Genomic DNA, 14,915 nt, shown 5'->3' with positions numbered 1-14,915 from the left:
TTGTAGAGGTCCTCCGGGGTGGGGTGGGGTGGGGTGGGGCGGAGTGGGTACCTTCTGGGGGTACAGTAGCTCCCGAAATATGGTCACTGCAGGCCCTGAGCCTGGTGGACATCAGGCCTTCCTGCCCTGTGTTGGGTCCCAGGTAACGGGGGTGCCTATTGCAGCCAGTCCCTGGCTGCCCTCTCCGGGGGAGAGTAGCTCCCCCCGGTGTATATCCCCATACCCCTCTCCCTTTTGGCTCCTGTACACAGCACACACTCACACATGAAGGGCTTTGGGGGCGTGTGTGTTCTGTGGGGTGTAGTGGATGGGACCACGTAGATGGCCCCCTTTGGTTGCACTCTGCAGTTCCCCACCCCTGTTTTAATTACACCTTAGACATAACTACTTATCAAACACATACATTAGGTCTTGGGGGGTGGTTGCACTTAGTGGCATCTGGTGGGCGGGGCTCTTTGGGTATGTAGGCTGCCCCTCAATTTTAATTGCTCACTATTAGAAAATATTGAAGAGCCAGAAAGGAAAGGGGAGGGGTCTTCTCACACCCCTGCTTCGGTTGCTGCTCGGGGTGGGAGGGGCCAGGAGAAATTATTCTGCTGGTTCGGGATCTGTGGTGGCTGGGGGGCTGCTGGCCCCCCACTGGTGTGCCCGCTGCACTACACCCCAGCGGAGTCGAGGGAGGGAGGACATGTGGATGTGTGGATGTATGGGACGTGAAAGTGTGTGTGGTAATGATTGGGCCTGGATCTGGGACTTGCTGTCGCCTGGCCTGCCTGTGCTTCTCCCGATGGGGGGGGGGGCGGCGTTGCCTCTCCCTGCTGCTCGCGACTTCACCCACCTGTGGGCACGTCTTGACTCCCAGGGCACTTGGCCAGGGGCGCTGGGGCAGGCGCTGACCCACTGTGTGGCTGTCTGGGGCGCTTGGCCTTCCCGGGTATTGGGTGGGGCCTCTGCCGGGGGGTTTGGGGGCGCTCGGGCTCCTGGGGCCCGGGTCCGGTGCACAGCCCATGTCTGGGCGGCTGGGGAGTGGCGGGGTCGGTGGGCTGTTGCCCCTGGCTCCCGGGGGGCCTCTTCCCTATGCTTTTGGGGGCTCTGTCCGGGGGCTTCCTCTGCAGTCTTCTGGGTGGATGCGTGGTTGTCCCTGTGGTGGGCTTCCTGGGTTCTGTGCTCTGTGGGGGCTGCTGGTGGCCTGGGTCTTGTGGCCCTCTCTGCCTGCTTCTGATTGCTTGGGGGGGGGGGCTGTGGATTGTGGCCCTGTACACTTATACACTCATAACTAAGCACGGTTATCATGTAGGACCTGTGCCATGGGTGTTGCGTGTTCTCACACACACACACACACACACATTCATTAGTCCAGTAGCATTGTCGCTAAGCAGTTGATGTATCATCATGTCGTCTCAGGTCATCTATATCCACAGCTGTGTTGTATGCGATTACCGCTTCTTGTGCTTGTTTTTGTTTGTTTGTGTGTTTGTTTTTTCTCTGCTTGTCTGCTTTCAGGTGCTCCTGGTGGCGCTAAGGCTGGATTTGCAACAGAGACCATGGATTGTTGTCTGTTTTGTTTTTTTGCAGGTGTAGCAGCTGGTTGTCTGGTTTTTGTTTCTATTTTTGTTCTGTTACCTCTTCTTTCCTCTTCTTCTTTCCCGGTCCGGTTCAGCTATGTTATATATTGTAAACAAAAATAAATGGGCATCAAGGGGAGCTTTACATTTATAAAACTTCCCTTGGCAAAGCAAATCTGTTTGGCATCAAAGGTATTCAGACTACAATTCTGCTGCCATAATGCTGAACAGGACAAGGGAAGAAAAAAAAAGGGACACAGAACTTGGAGGACATGCAAAGGTGTTGGAGGTTGATCTTGAGTAGTGTTATGGTTAGGACCAACCAACCCATTTGCACATTGGTCTCACCTTGAAGAACATCAAGTGCTTTTGCAACTGGTTTCATTGTCTTTGCATACTCTGCCAGAAATGCAAATTCGACTGGAGTGAACATGTTCAGAGAAGAATCCCAAAAAATAAAAAAAGATTTATTAATTTAGTTGATTGTGCATTTTTACCCAGGGGAGTGGTAAAAGAAGGAAGACTGTCTATCAGACACTACTTTTGGAAATGTTAGCTTATTTGGCAAATTAACAACAAAATAAATCTCAATCTTAAACTCTACAATATGAGCTATATTGTCATAAAAATGTGTTTCAGTGCATTTCATATTTTGCTGGGAGATGTCCCTTATTTCCTTCATTAACTACAGGAGTGAGACAGATGGGCAGCAGCTGTCACAGCTGTATCTCATCAGACTCATCATCCCTGCTGCTTAAATTCTCCAGTCTGCAGTTCACCACCATGCCAGTAGGGGTGTGTGGCGTTGTGTTTGTGTGGTTTCAGGGGTTATAGCCGAATCCTTGCTTTTTCTTCCGGTCACAGTTAACAACAGTAAACAATGGTAACTGAGATGGAGCAGCTGATTTGTAGTTGGAGCTTATCAATATTGAAGAACAAATGCTTAAATTGCAAATGTTGAAGCAGAGGCGACAGAGAAGACGTTTGCGGAGGTGGTCTGTATGTTTACAACAGTGGTCTTTCTTCTGCTTGGTCCATTATTTACCTACTGGAAGAACTTTAAAAATGGCGGTGTAGAAAAAGAGAACGGAAAAAGCAACTGCTGGAAATTATTTTCTGAGCGGACCAATAACAGCCCTTGTGGTCCGTGTCAACGCAACGCGTAGTTAGGATTTTTTGGAGGTACACATCAGGCTACGGCGTAGGGGTCCGTGTCGACAGTGTAACTACGCCATCAACGTGACTCAGAAGCATAAACTAGGCTTAAGTGCTAGGACTTTCCTGATCTTGCCTTCCCTTGTCTGAATCCTAACCAAGTTTCTCCTCTGCTGCTTAAATTGGGATCACTTCCTGCAAAAGCTGCTTGCCATGAATTCTGGACACCCACCATCAAGTCTGGAGAAAGAAACTCACCTGGAGAGCTACACCTGCACCCATCTGCTCGAGGAACAGTCCCTGGAAAATACTCGTCTGAAAACCACCCAGACCTGAAGCTCCAAGACTTCCTGGAAACTGTTCTTGTCTGCCAGCTCACCGAGCCCACTCCCTCTCTATCCCTGAGAGACTTTATATAATTCTCTGAAAACAACCAGAAACTGGATTTCACTAATAAACCTGTTAAACCATTATCTTCTGTTCTCAGTCTGCTTTTTGAGTCCAAATCACTCTTGTGACGGAATCTTTCATCATAAGCAGTTGTTGCAAATGGCTATTGTCGGTGGCACAAAGGATCACCTGTACAAAGCCTCCAACTAAACACACTCTATAGTGTCATTTGTGTGTAAAGGGTGTACAGTACTGACCATTATTTTCAGCCACTTGTAGTGGCTGACAAACTGCAGTCTATCCAAAGAGATATTTAAATTATGTAGAGTTATTGGGTATAGATGAATGAGGCTTCCTAGATACGACAAATACAAATGTGAATACAGGGCAAGATCAAAGATGAATGCTTTCCATTGTTCCTTGCAAAATAAACTTTTAAAAAAAACACCTCTGTTATTGACGTATTTGGGCAGTGGAGGAAAACTGCGACTTCTCTCCATTTGAAAGGGTAATAACATTCACTAGTGAAAGTTTTTTTTTTAATCATTTTTCAATTTCACCTTATTGAAGTCATAATAGAAGTGTCATGAGGGCAATAACCTTTGACTGGCTTATCTCAAACTGTAATATATCATCACCATACGGATGTTTTGAGACAAATCTTTAATTACATTTATAAACCTACTAATTTCTAACAGACACATCTCAGTATTAATTGATTTATGTGTGATCATAAAATAACAAAAGATACACTTACTATATAAAAGTGTATTAAATTATAATAATAATAATGTAATATTTGTCCTTTGAGGAAATACCAAAGGAACAAATCTGAAATCAGACATGGGACAAGGGTAATAACCTTTACTGTTTATTGAAATCCAATATATCACACTCAAAGTCCAAATAACAGGCAGAGCATAATAATTTCACTTATTATTATGAATGTGGATGTGACTACATTTAAAGGAACATTAAAAAGGTATTTATCTGTGGCTGAGTGCTTTGGTATCATAGCTGCCAGCTGCATTAAATGGACTTCTTTTCTTTTGCCTTTAATACTGGTCTTGCAGGAAGGCTGTTAGAGGGACGAAATTAAGCAAACCTTAAAGACGTGAGTGTAAACATTAACCCACAACATATCTGTTTTAGTTTCACCAGATCTAGAAACTGCATTTGACACAGTTTATTTATAACATGCTCCTTCAAAGAATGAAAAAAGGGTGGGTCTTTCTAGCATGACACTGAATTGGTTTGGGTCCTATTCATAGGACAAAGACTACTTTGTGTCCTTAGGCAATTACACATCTGAGCATACAAAGGTGACACGTGGAGTTCAAGGCCTTTTTAAAAACTTTTTTTTTTTTACACTTGACATGATCCCACTTACATAGGTTATAAAGAATTACACAGTTTACAGAAATTTACAGTTATATTACTATAATGATGCAGAGAACAATCAAATTTACATAACTATAACTCCTTTACAATACATTTGAGAGCCATGATGGAGGAAGTTTAAAAATCACTGCCCAACTTTATTTTGTAATATTAAAAAGCACAAACCAAGCCAGAAACCTCCGTCATGTTTGACTCAGACCTACATTTCAACAGTTAGTTACAAAATAAGCTGACTATTTTAACAAGAGCCCTTTAAGCATCAAGGGAGTAATATTTTGGAGTGATTTAAAAAACAATATGGTTAATGTATTTACATTTTGAAGACTTGAATATTGTAACAGCCCATTATAGAGCTGCCTCAAAAATCAATCAGACAGATGCAGCTGATTCTGAATGCTGCTGCTCAAGTCCTCGCTAAGAAAGTAGATCATATCACTCCAATTGTGAGATATTTACATTCAGTGGGTTTACATGATGAGATTAACTTGATTATAGCTATAGTTGGGTTATGCTCCTTATCTGAGCAAGGGTAATTATCATTGGATATATGGCGTTGAATGAATCAAATCACTGGCACAAAGCATGTCGTACGATAGGTGGCGATGTACCCATTTCAACTGTCGCTAATAGAGCCACTTCCTGTTGACGTCTTCACCACCACCAACAACAAACTCAGGCATTCAAGAAAGAGCGAGATGAAACTGCGTCCCTCTACATCTGTGATGAGCTGGTTATGGCACAGACGATGCACAACGGCGCATTCTCCATCATGTTGTTTATTTCTTTCTGACGGCAGCAACAACAACAGTAATATCGTCTCCTTCGACTTCCAGGTGATGATCCCGGGAAAAATTCTCGAGTATGCGCAGAACGCTTAATCCGATCCACTGTCGTTTACATCCACGCTCAGTGTACGTTTGGATCGAGTTATCCGATCGAGAGTAACCCGATCTGATCCGTTTTTTTTTGTCAGATTAAGGTGTCTACATGAACTGAATGACTCAGTCTTATTGTAATTTAGCCATTTATCCGATCCAATGGCATTCATGTAACCCCACTGACTGACTCCCTCTCCTTCTAGCAGAGCTACATCATCATCACCACTATCCGAGATTAACCTCATCACAAAAGGCAGCTGGCCTGAGATTAAACATCAAGAATAAAACAGAGCAGTGATCAGTACTACTCCAATATAATTTGTTTCTCAGAAGAGACCATTCCTTAGATGAGAGCACACAACAGGTAAATGAAGCAGAACGAGCAAAAACTCAGGAGAACCTCTAACAGGATACTAGGGAAACCAAAACACGAGGTTTATGTTTATGTTTGTTTAGGTTTAAGTATTTATCAGATGCTTTTATCCAAAGCGACTTACAAATGAAGATATAACAAGCTATAAAAAGCTAACAATAAACTACATAGAAGGAACCCCTAGTCTGACTCTGTCAGAGGAGACAGAGTAGAGATAGGGTGCAGGCATAGAAGGAAGTGCAGAAAGATAAAGTGATAGAGGGGGTAAGTACAAGTGCTGGGATAGGAGGTGCTCTCTGAAGAGCTGGGTTTTCAAGAGTTTCTTGAAGATAGACAGGGACGCCCCTGTTCTGGTAGCGCTCGGTAGGTCATTCCACCATCGTGGGACGACACATGAAAAGAGTTTGGATTGTCTTAGGCGTGGTGTAGGAGCTGCTAGACGACAATCCTGGGACGAACGGAGGGACCGAGTTGTGACGTAAGCCTTTGCAGGAGCATTCAAGTAGATGGGAGCCGTTCCATTAAGCACTTTGTATGCTAACATCAGTGACTTGAATTTGATGCAGGCGGCTAAGGGCAGCCAGTGGAGTACAATGAATAGAGGGGTGACGTGTGCTCTTTTAGGCTGACCGAAGACCAGACGCGCCGCCGCATTCTGGACCATCTGCAGAGGTTTCATAGTACAGGCTGGGAGACCAGTTAGGAGAGCATTGCAGTAGTCAAGGCAGGAGATGACCATGGTCTGCACCAGGAGTTGGGTGTCATGTTGGGTTAGGTATGGTCTGATCTTTCTCATGTTTAGTAATGCAAAGCGGCACGAACGAGCAACCGAGGTAACGTGATCTTTGAAGGTTAGTTGGTCATCAATCATGACACCCAAGTTTCTAGCAACCTTTGATGGAGCAAGAGATAGGGATTCAGTTTGGATGCAGATGCTGTGGTGTATGGTTGGTTTGGCTGGGAAGACAAGCAGTTCAGTTTTTGGGAGGTTAAGTTGGAGATGATGGGCTTTCATCCATGTTTATATGTCAGAGAGACAGTCTGAGATTCATGCTGAGACCGTGTGGTCATCAGGTGGGAACGACAGATAGAGCTGGGTATCATCAGCATTACATTGGTATGAGAAGCCATGTGATCGGATGATCTGTCCCAGTGAGTTTGTGTATATGGCAAAGAGAAGAGGTCCCAGTACTGAGCCTTGGGGGACCCCTGTGGTGAGGTGGTGCGCTGCAGAAGTGTGACCAAGCCAGGATACTTTGAAAGACCAACCAGTGAGGTATGGTTCAAACCAGGAGTGTGCTCTCCCAATGATGCCCATGCTAGAGAGTATGGACAAAAGGATACTGTGGTTGACAGTGTCAAATGCAGCTGATAAGTCGAGCAGGATAAGTACAGAGGACTTAGCTGTCGCTCTGGCTTCTTTTAAGGCGTCTGTCACAGCTAACAGAGCTGTTTCGGTGTGTCCACTTGTAAACCCAGATTGGTTTGGATCAAGGAGGTTGTTATGTGAGAGGTAATCAGTGACCTGCTTAAAGATCGCCCTTTCAATGATTTTAGACAGAAACGGGAGGAGAGAGACCGGCCGATAATTCTCCACATGAGTTGGAGGGAGGGAGTTTCTTGAGCAGCGGTGTAACCTGAGCTTGCTTGAATGTGGTAGGAAATGTGCCCGATGTCAGTGAAGCATTAATCACGTGCGTGACTGCTGCAGTTACCGTACCGTTGGAGAAGATTAGTAGGGACGGGGTCCAGCGGGCATGTAGTAGGACGGCTACTTGTGAGAAGTTTAGACACACTGCTCTGAGGGAGAGGGGTAAATGAGGAAAATGATGCAGTAGGACTTCTGCATGAAGATTTTGTGGTACCAGGTTTGGTAAACCGTTTGCTTATAGCTGCCACTTTGTCAGTAAAAAGTGAGGCAAAGGTGTCTGCTGTTAGATTGGTAGCAGGTGGCGGAGGCGGAGGATTAAGTAGAGTTTTGAAGGTGGAAAAAAGTTTCCTGGTGTCAGTAGTACTATGAATCTTGTTGATGTAGAAAGACTTTTTTAAATCAGTAACACTGGATGTGAATGATGACAGTAGCGCCAGGAATTTCGCAAGATCTGCTGGATCTTTTGACTAGTGCCATTTCCTTTCAGCAGCTCTGAGATTGGTGCGCAACGCTCGGAGAGTATCATTAAGCCAGGGGTGAGACTGGGAGGATTGGGAGGGTTTGGTGGATAGAGGACACAGACTATCCAGAGATAAGCTCAGTGTAGAGCAAAGGGCCTCCGTGGCGTCATTAACCTGAAGGGAGGAGAATGTGCTGGAGGTTGGAAGAGCAGAGGCAACAACGGAGGAGAAGCGGGTGGGCGACAGGTTGCGGAGATTGCGGCGGAAGGAAACCATAGGGGTAGAAGCAGGTGGTCTTCTCGGGAGACACAATCTGAACTGAATGAAATAGTGGTCAGAGATGTGACAGACAGGGCCTCTGTGGCACAGTTTCTTGAGAAAACGAGATTGAGCACTTTGCCAGCTTTATGGGTCGGAGGACTGCTGAGCAGTTGTAGCTCAAATGAGTGCATTAGTGTCAGAAAATCAGAAGAGTTCGGACTGTCAAGGTGTCGAGTTAATTTAGAAAGTCACCAAGTTGTCCTGGTGGGCGATATACGACAATCATATAGGTTTTGACCGGTGCAGTTACCAAGATGGCATTGTATTCAAAGGTATTGTATTTAGCTTCAGGTAGCAGTTGGGTGTATTTCCATTTGTTGGAAATGAGCATGCCCGTTCCACCACCTCTCCCAGATGTACGAGAGGTGTGGGAAAATGAGTGGTTGGTCGAAAGTGCAGCCGGGGTAGCTGTGTTTTCAGGCTTAATCCAGGTCTCAGTGAGAGCCAGGATGTCAAGAGACAGGTGGTTGGCATAAGCCATAATGAAATCTGCTTTGTTTACCGCTGATTGGCAATTCCACAACCCCACAGACAAGCGTGTGTCACAGAGTGAAGTGGGCTTTAGAGAGCGGAGGTTGTTAAGGTTGCTGTGGCGTTTGGTTGTGTGAAACCTTCTCTGCGAGCTGGAGACAACAGGAATGGGTTTGAGGCACATTTTAAAGCAAGTAGTGAGGCCAGAGCAACATGGATGAGGCAAGTAGGACAGGTTTGCCTTGTTCAGTGGCTTTGCTCGGTGGACTCGCGCAGGAAGACACGCTAGTCTTTATCCAAGAATATCTTCACACGAGAATGGCTTCCGCTGACGGTTCAGGCGTCACCCCATACTTTATGTTGTGCACAGCCGTTCATGTGTTGGCTAATTGCACTAGGCTGAGACCGCCCACCGAGAGTTAACCAACAAGTGTTTTCAGAGAGGAGAGTGACCGCCCATTCACAGCTCCTGAATACTGATTGCTTTGCGATGGCCCAACCGAGGCTACTAGGCAACAGGTTTCACCCACGAATGGGTTTTGATCACTTTCTCAACAACAACAGATATTGAATTAGGCAAGAAGCTTAGAAAAAACTTACACTCGCAGACACACAGTTCTTTCTGTGCAGTTCCGATACCTTCAGTGTGCTGTAGTGAGTTTTTTAAAGCTCTAACCTTGGTGAGAGGACCGCCCACCGAGAGTTAACCAACAAGTGTTTTCAGAGAGGAGAGTGACCACCCGTTCACAGCTCCTGAATACTCTGATTGCTTTGCGATGGCCCAACCGAGGCTACTAGGCAACAGGTTTCACCCACGGATGGGTTTTGATCACTTTCTTAACAACAACAGATATTGAATTAGGCAAGAAGCTTAGAAGGTCCACACAGATACTCTTCAGAGTTCACTCACATTAACAACCCTCCAAAAGTGGACAAGATAGATCCAGATGTAGGTGAACCTGACAGGCTAACAGTTTCTGTGGATGGGGGTTTTAATCCTAAAATGGTTTCAGTCTGCTCTCCCATGAGCAGTCACGTTATCGTGGTGGGGGAGTTTGCATGCCCCAATGAGTCTGGGAGTTATGTTGCCCGGGGCTTCAAGTCCCTGGTAGGGTCACCCAAGACAAACAGATCCTAGATCAGGGACCAGACAAAGAACAGCTCAAAAAACTCCTTATGATTAAAAATAAATTTGGACAATGTCATCCCTTGCCTGGATGTGGGACACCGGGGCCCCGGAGCCCATGGGCTTGGTTGGGCATAGCCCGAACACAAGACGTGGGTCCCCCTTCCGACAGGCTCACCACCCGTGGGAGGGGCCAAGTGGGTCGGGTGCCATGTGAGATGGGTAGCAGGCCTTGGCGGAGGCCTTGGCGGTCTGATCCTCGGCTACTGAAGCTAGCTCTTGGGACGTGGAATGTCACTTCTCTGTTGGGGAAGGATCGAGAGTTGGTGCGCGAGGCTGAGCGGTTCCGGCTAGATATAGTCGGACTCACCTCAACGCACGGCTTGGGATCTGGAACTAGTCTGCTTGAGAGTGGTTGGACTCTCTTCCACTCTGGAGTTGCCCGTGGTGAGAGGCGTAGAGCAGGTGTGGTACCCACCCTTTTTGGAGTCCCTGGGGGAGGCACTAGAGAATGCTCCTACAGGAGGCTCCCTCGTTCTGCTGGGGTCCTTCAATGCTCACGTGGGCAATGGCAGTGAGACCTGGAGGGGTGTGATTGGGAGGAACGCCCCCCCCCATCTCAATCAGAGTGGTGTTATGTTGTTGGACTTCTTTGCCAGTCATGGACTGTCCATAATGAACACCATGTTCAGGCATAAGGGTGTTCATATGTGCACTTGACACCAGGACACCCTTGGCCGCAGTTCGATGATCAACTTTGTGGTCGTATCGTTGGACTTGCGGCCGTATGTCCTGGACACTCGGGTGAAGCGAGGGGCGGAGCTGTCAACTGATCACCACCTGGTGGTGAGTTGGCTCCGCTGGTGGGGGAGGATGCCGATCAGACCTGGCAGGCCCAAACGTATTGTAAGGGTCTGCTGGGAAGGTTTGTCGGAATCCCCCATCAGGAGGAGCTTTAACTCTAACTTCAACCATATCCCGGGGGAGGTGGGGGACATTGAGTCCGAATGGGCCATGTTCCGTGACTCCATTGTCAAGGTGGCTGATTGGAGCTGTGGCCGTAAGGTGGTCGGTGCCTGTCGTGGCGGAAACCCCCGAACCCCCTGGTGGACACCAGTGGTGAGGGAAGCCGTCAAGCTGAAGAAGGAGTCCTATCGGGCCTTTTTGGCCAGTGAGACTCTGGAAGCAGCTGATGGGTACCGACAGGCCAAGCGTGCTGCGGCTTCGGCGGTTGCTGAGGCAAAAACTCGGGCCTGGGAGGAGTTCGGTGAGACCATAGAGAACGAATTCCGGACGGCCTCAAAGAGATTCTGGTCCTCCATCCGGCGTCTCAGGGGTGGGGAAGCAGCTCACAGTCAACGCTGTGTATGGTGGGGACGGGGCTTTGTTGACCTCAACTAGGGATGTTGGGAGTCGGTGGGGGGAATAGATCGAGGACCTCCTCAATCCTACCAACACATGCTCGGAGGAGGCAGAGTCGGAGAGCTCGGAGATGGGGCCTCCCATTTCTGGGGCTGAGGTTGCTGAGGTGGTCAAAAAGCTCCTCGGCGGCAGGGCCCCGGGGGTGGATGAGGGCTCTGGATGTTGTAGGGCTGTCTTGGCTGACCCGCCTCTGCAGCATCGCGTGGACATCGGGGACAGTGCCTCTGGACTGGCAGATCGGGGTGGTGGTCCCCCTCTTTAAAAAGGGGGACCGGAGGGTGTGTTCCAACTATAGGGGTATCACACTCCTCAGCCTCCCTGGTAAGGTCTATTTGGGGGTACTGGAGAGGCGGATCCGTCGGATGGTCGAATCTCAGATTCAGGAGGTGCTGTGTGGCTTTTGTCCTGGCCGTGGAAAAGTGGACCAGCTCTATACCCTCGGCAGGATCCTGGAAGGTGCATGGGAGTTCGCCCAACCAGTCTACATGTGTTTTGTGGACTTGGAGAAATCGTTCGACCGTGTCCCTCGTGGAGTCCTGTGGGGGGTGCTCCGGGAAATTGGAGTGCGGGACCCCTTGATAGGGGCCATTCGGTCTCTGTATGACCGGTGTCAGAGTTTGGTCCGCATTGCCGGCAATAAGTCGGATACATTTCCGGTGAAGGTTGGACTCCGTCAGGGCTGCCCTTTGTCACGATTCTGTTCCTAACTTTTATGGACAGAATTTCTAGGCGGAGCCAGGGCGTTGAGGGTGTCCGATTTGGCAACCTCAGAATCGGGTCTCTGCTTTTTTGCGGATTATGTGGTTCTGTTAGCGTCATCAGGCCGTGACCTTCAGCTCTCACTGGAGCGATTCGTAGCCGAGTGTGAAGCAGCTGGGATGAGAATCAACGCCTCCAAATCCGAGACTATGATTTTCAGCCGGAAGAGGGTGGAATGCTCGCTCCGGGTCGGGAATGAGATCCTTCCCCAAGTGGAGGAGTTCAAGTATCTCGGGGTCTTGATCACGAGTGGGGGACGAATGGAACGTGAGATTGACGGGCGGATCGGTGCAGCGTCTGCAGTGTTGCGGGCTCTGCACCGACCCGTCGTTGTGAAGAAGGACCTGAGCCAGAAGGCGACGCTCTCTATTTACTGGTCAATCTACGTTCCCATCCTCACCTATGGTCACGAGTTGTGGGTAGTGACCGAAAGAACAAGATCGCGAATACAAGCGGCCGAAATGGGTTTCCTCCGCAGGGTGTCTGGGCTCTCCCTTAGAGATAGGGTGAGAAGCTCAGTCATCCGGGAGGGGCTCGGAGTAGAACCGCTGCTCCTCCGCATTGAGAGGAGTCAGATGAGGTGGCTCGGGCATCTGGTTAGGATGCCCCCTGGACGCCTCCCTGGGGAGGTGTTCCGGGCACGTCCCACTGGGAGGAGACCCCGGGGAAGACCCAGGACACGTTGGAGAGACTATGTCTCTCGCCTGGCCTGGGAATGCCTCAGGGTTCCCCCGGAAGAGCTGGAGGAAGTGGCCGGGGACAGGGACGTCTGGATTTCTCTGTTAAAGCTGCTGCCCCCGCGACCCGACCCTCGGATAAGCGGCAGATGATGGATGGATGGATGGATGGTTTCAGTCTGAGATACCACGGTAGGTTTGTGGTTTAGCTGAGTACTCTCCAACCACTGTAATCCCTTTAGAAGGCAGGTAGGTTACTGTTTAGGGTGCAGCTTAGTGGATTTCCCTTTTTGCTACATTTTTGCTAAATCATTGATCAGTAACAGAAAACCCTTTTCCTCAGTCCCTGTCCCCTTTCTGCATTTGCATAGCTTCAGTCCTCATATGTTTATGAGTAGGGGATATGCTGTAAGTAGGGGATGAGGCAAGTGAGCAAGAGTAGATGTGTAAAGAAAACTAGGCGCATCCTTTCCTGATAGCTACGGGCCAACCAGCAGCTGATGGCTATGGGCCACTAACACATGCGACTAGCCATAGATTAATGACCTCTTGGTTGCTTCTAGAAATGTCTTGTGTTATGAGTCTTCTTAGAGAAGATAACAGACTGCCAGTATTCTACTTATCTCCTTCTGCTTTGCCTTCACAGTGTCCTCTTAATGAAAAGCACAGTAAAGACGATTCTGGGAAACTGCTTTTTTTTCAGTTTTTCCATGCAAAAGTTTTATACGTTGGTGCACTTTTTCTCTTTTCTTTCCTTTTCTGCCTTCATCTAGCTCCAGATCCTTTCAAAAATACATTTCACGCCTTTTGAAACGCCAGAAAATAATTTTCTGCTAAATTTTCACATTTTTCTGCAGTGTTTCTCATCTTTCTGAATTTGTTCCCTTTTTGTTTTGCATTTCTCTTCTCTTTTCTGTAGTTTTCTGTCTTCATCCAAATCCAGTTCCTTTAAAAAATACCTTTCACAGCTGTACCTTTAGCTTTAGATGGTTGTGTTCATGTTGTGCTATTCATGAGGCATGTGGGGTATCTGGAAGTTGGCAGGGGTACCTCTGCAACAGTCCCAGTTTTAAAGAAGATGTTGACAAATTTCATTAGTCTCTATCTTGGAGGAGCCGATTTATGATCTGGACACACAAATTGTCAGGAAAGATTGAAACAGGAGTGTCTCAAGCAACGTAGAATGTTTGAGGGTGGCTGAACTTTACAGAGAAAGTTAGAATGTTGCTTAATCTGGCTTTTCCTGCTTTCATTCTAATCCTCCCACATCCTCCTACATAAATTGTAAACATTTTGCCTCTGTTTTCCAGGCACTGGATGCTTTCCAATAAGCAATACATTTATTTCATATTCATTTCCCTTTTTGTCAATACTCTCCATTTCTTCCTTATTTTCTCTAAGAATTTACAGCTCAGGGATACAAAAGCTGTCCCCGTATGGAGACCCTATCTGACACAAAATTCCAACTGGACAACTGAAGTTAGATCATTTTTACTAATATAGAATGCAACAGGACTACCTAAATTTGGTGGTTTTGGGTCTGTTGGTTCAAAAGACGCTGTCTTTCTCTGAGAACCTACCATTCTATAGTTTACAGCACCAAACCAAAAAGGTACAACAATTATATAGCAAGAGAAAACTTTTAAAACAACATTAAATTTCTACAAAACTATCTACCTATGCACACCTGCCTTATACAGTGGGGGGAAACTTGGCCAGACAAGTTAAAAATGCTGATAAAATTAGAAAAATCAAACCATGTCATGTATCCCTATACAGAATTGCTCCTTGGGCTTTAACCATGATATATGTCCTACAACTCATCCTGTGTGTGTGCTACAACTATACAACCACGAAGCTAAACAACCCACAAAATCAGTGTCTCACCTTACATTCTGCTCAGAAAGTCCAAGATGTTTATGGCGATTCAAGACCTGCCAATATGACACTTTTGCATTCTCCACTACTTTTTGCAGGGAAGGAACACCTTTTGTGGCAGGTGTTGACTGTCTGTCCTTGGCCTTGACACAGAATCAATGAGGAATATAATTTCTGACCCAAGGGAATAAAACTGGAAAACTGTAAATCCAATATTTTTCTTTTGAGAGTTTATTTGGGGCTTGGGGAAGTTCCCCATGCCTCACAAGGAAGTGTTCTCACACTGCCAAAACACACAATTATTTCAATTCGGTTTTATTCTTATAGCACCAAATCACAACAAATTACATCTCAAGGCACTTCAATAATTCAGTCCAATTCAAACCA

The 14,915-nt window shown here is 47.1% G+C and overlaps 1 pseudogene; it reads right to left on the bottom strand.

Annotated features, from left to right (window-relative positions):
- Positions 1 to 5,732: 5,732 nt before the first annotated feature.
- On the bottom strand, positions 5,733 to 8,850 carry LOC140304919 (uncharacterized; annotated as a pseudogene).
- Positions 8,851 to 14,915: the final 6,065 nt, after the last annotated feature.

This window comes from Leuresthes tenuis, unplaced genomic scaffold (assembly GCF_036924035.1).
Source record: "Leuresthes tenuis unplaced genomic scaffold, fLeuTen1.0.hap1 SCAF_4, whole genome shotgun sequence".
NCBI lineage: Eukaryota > Metazoa > Chordata > Actinopteri > Atheriniformes > Atherinopsidae > Leuresthes > Leuresthes tenuis.
The sequence above is the reverse complement of the archived record's forward strand: the minus strand, read 5'-3'. Positions and strand labels throughout refer to the sequence as shown.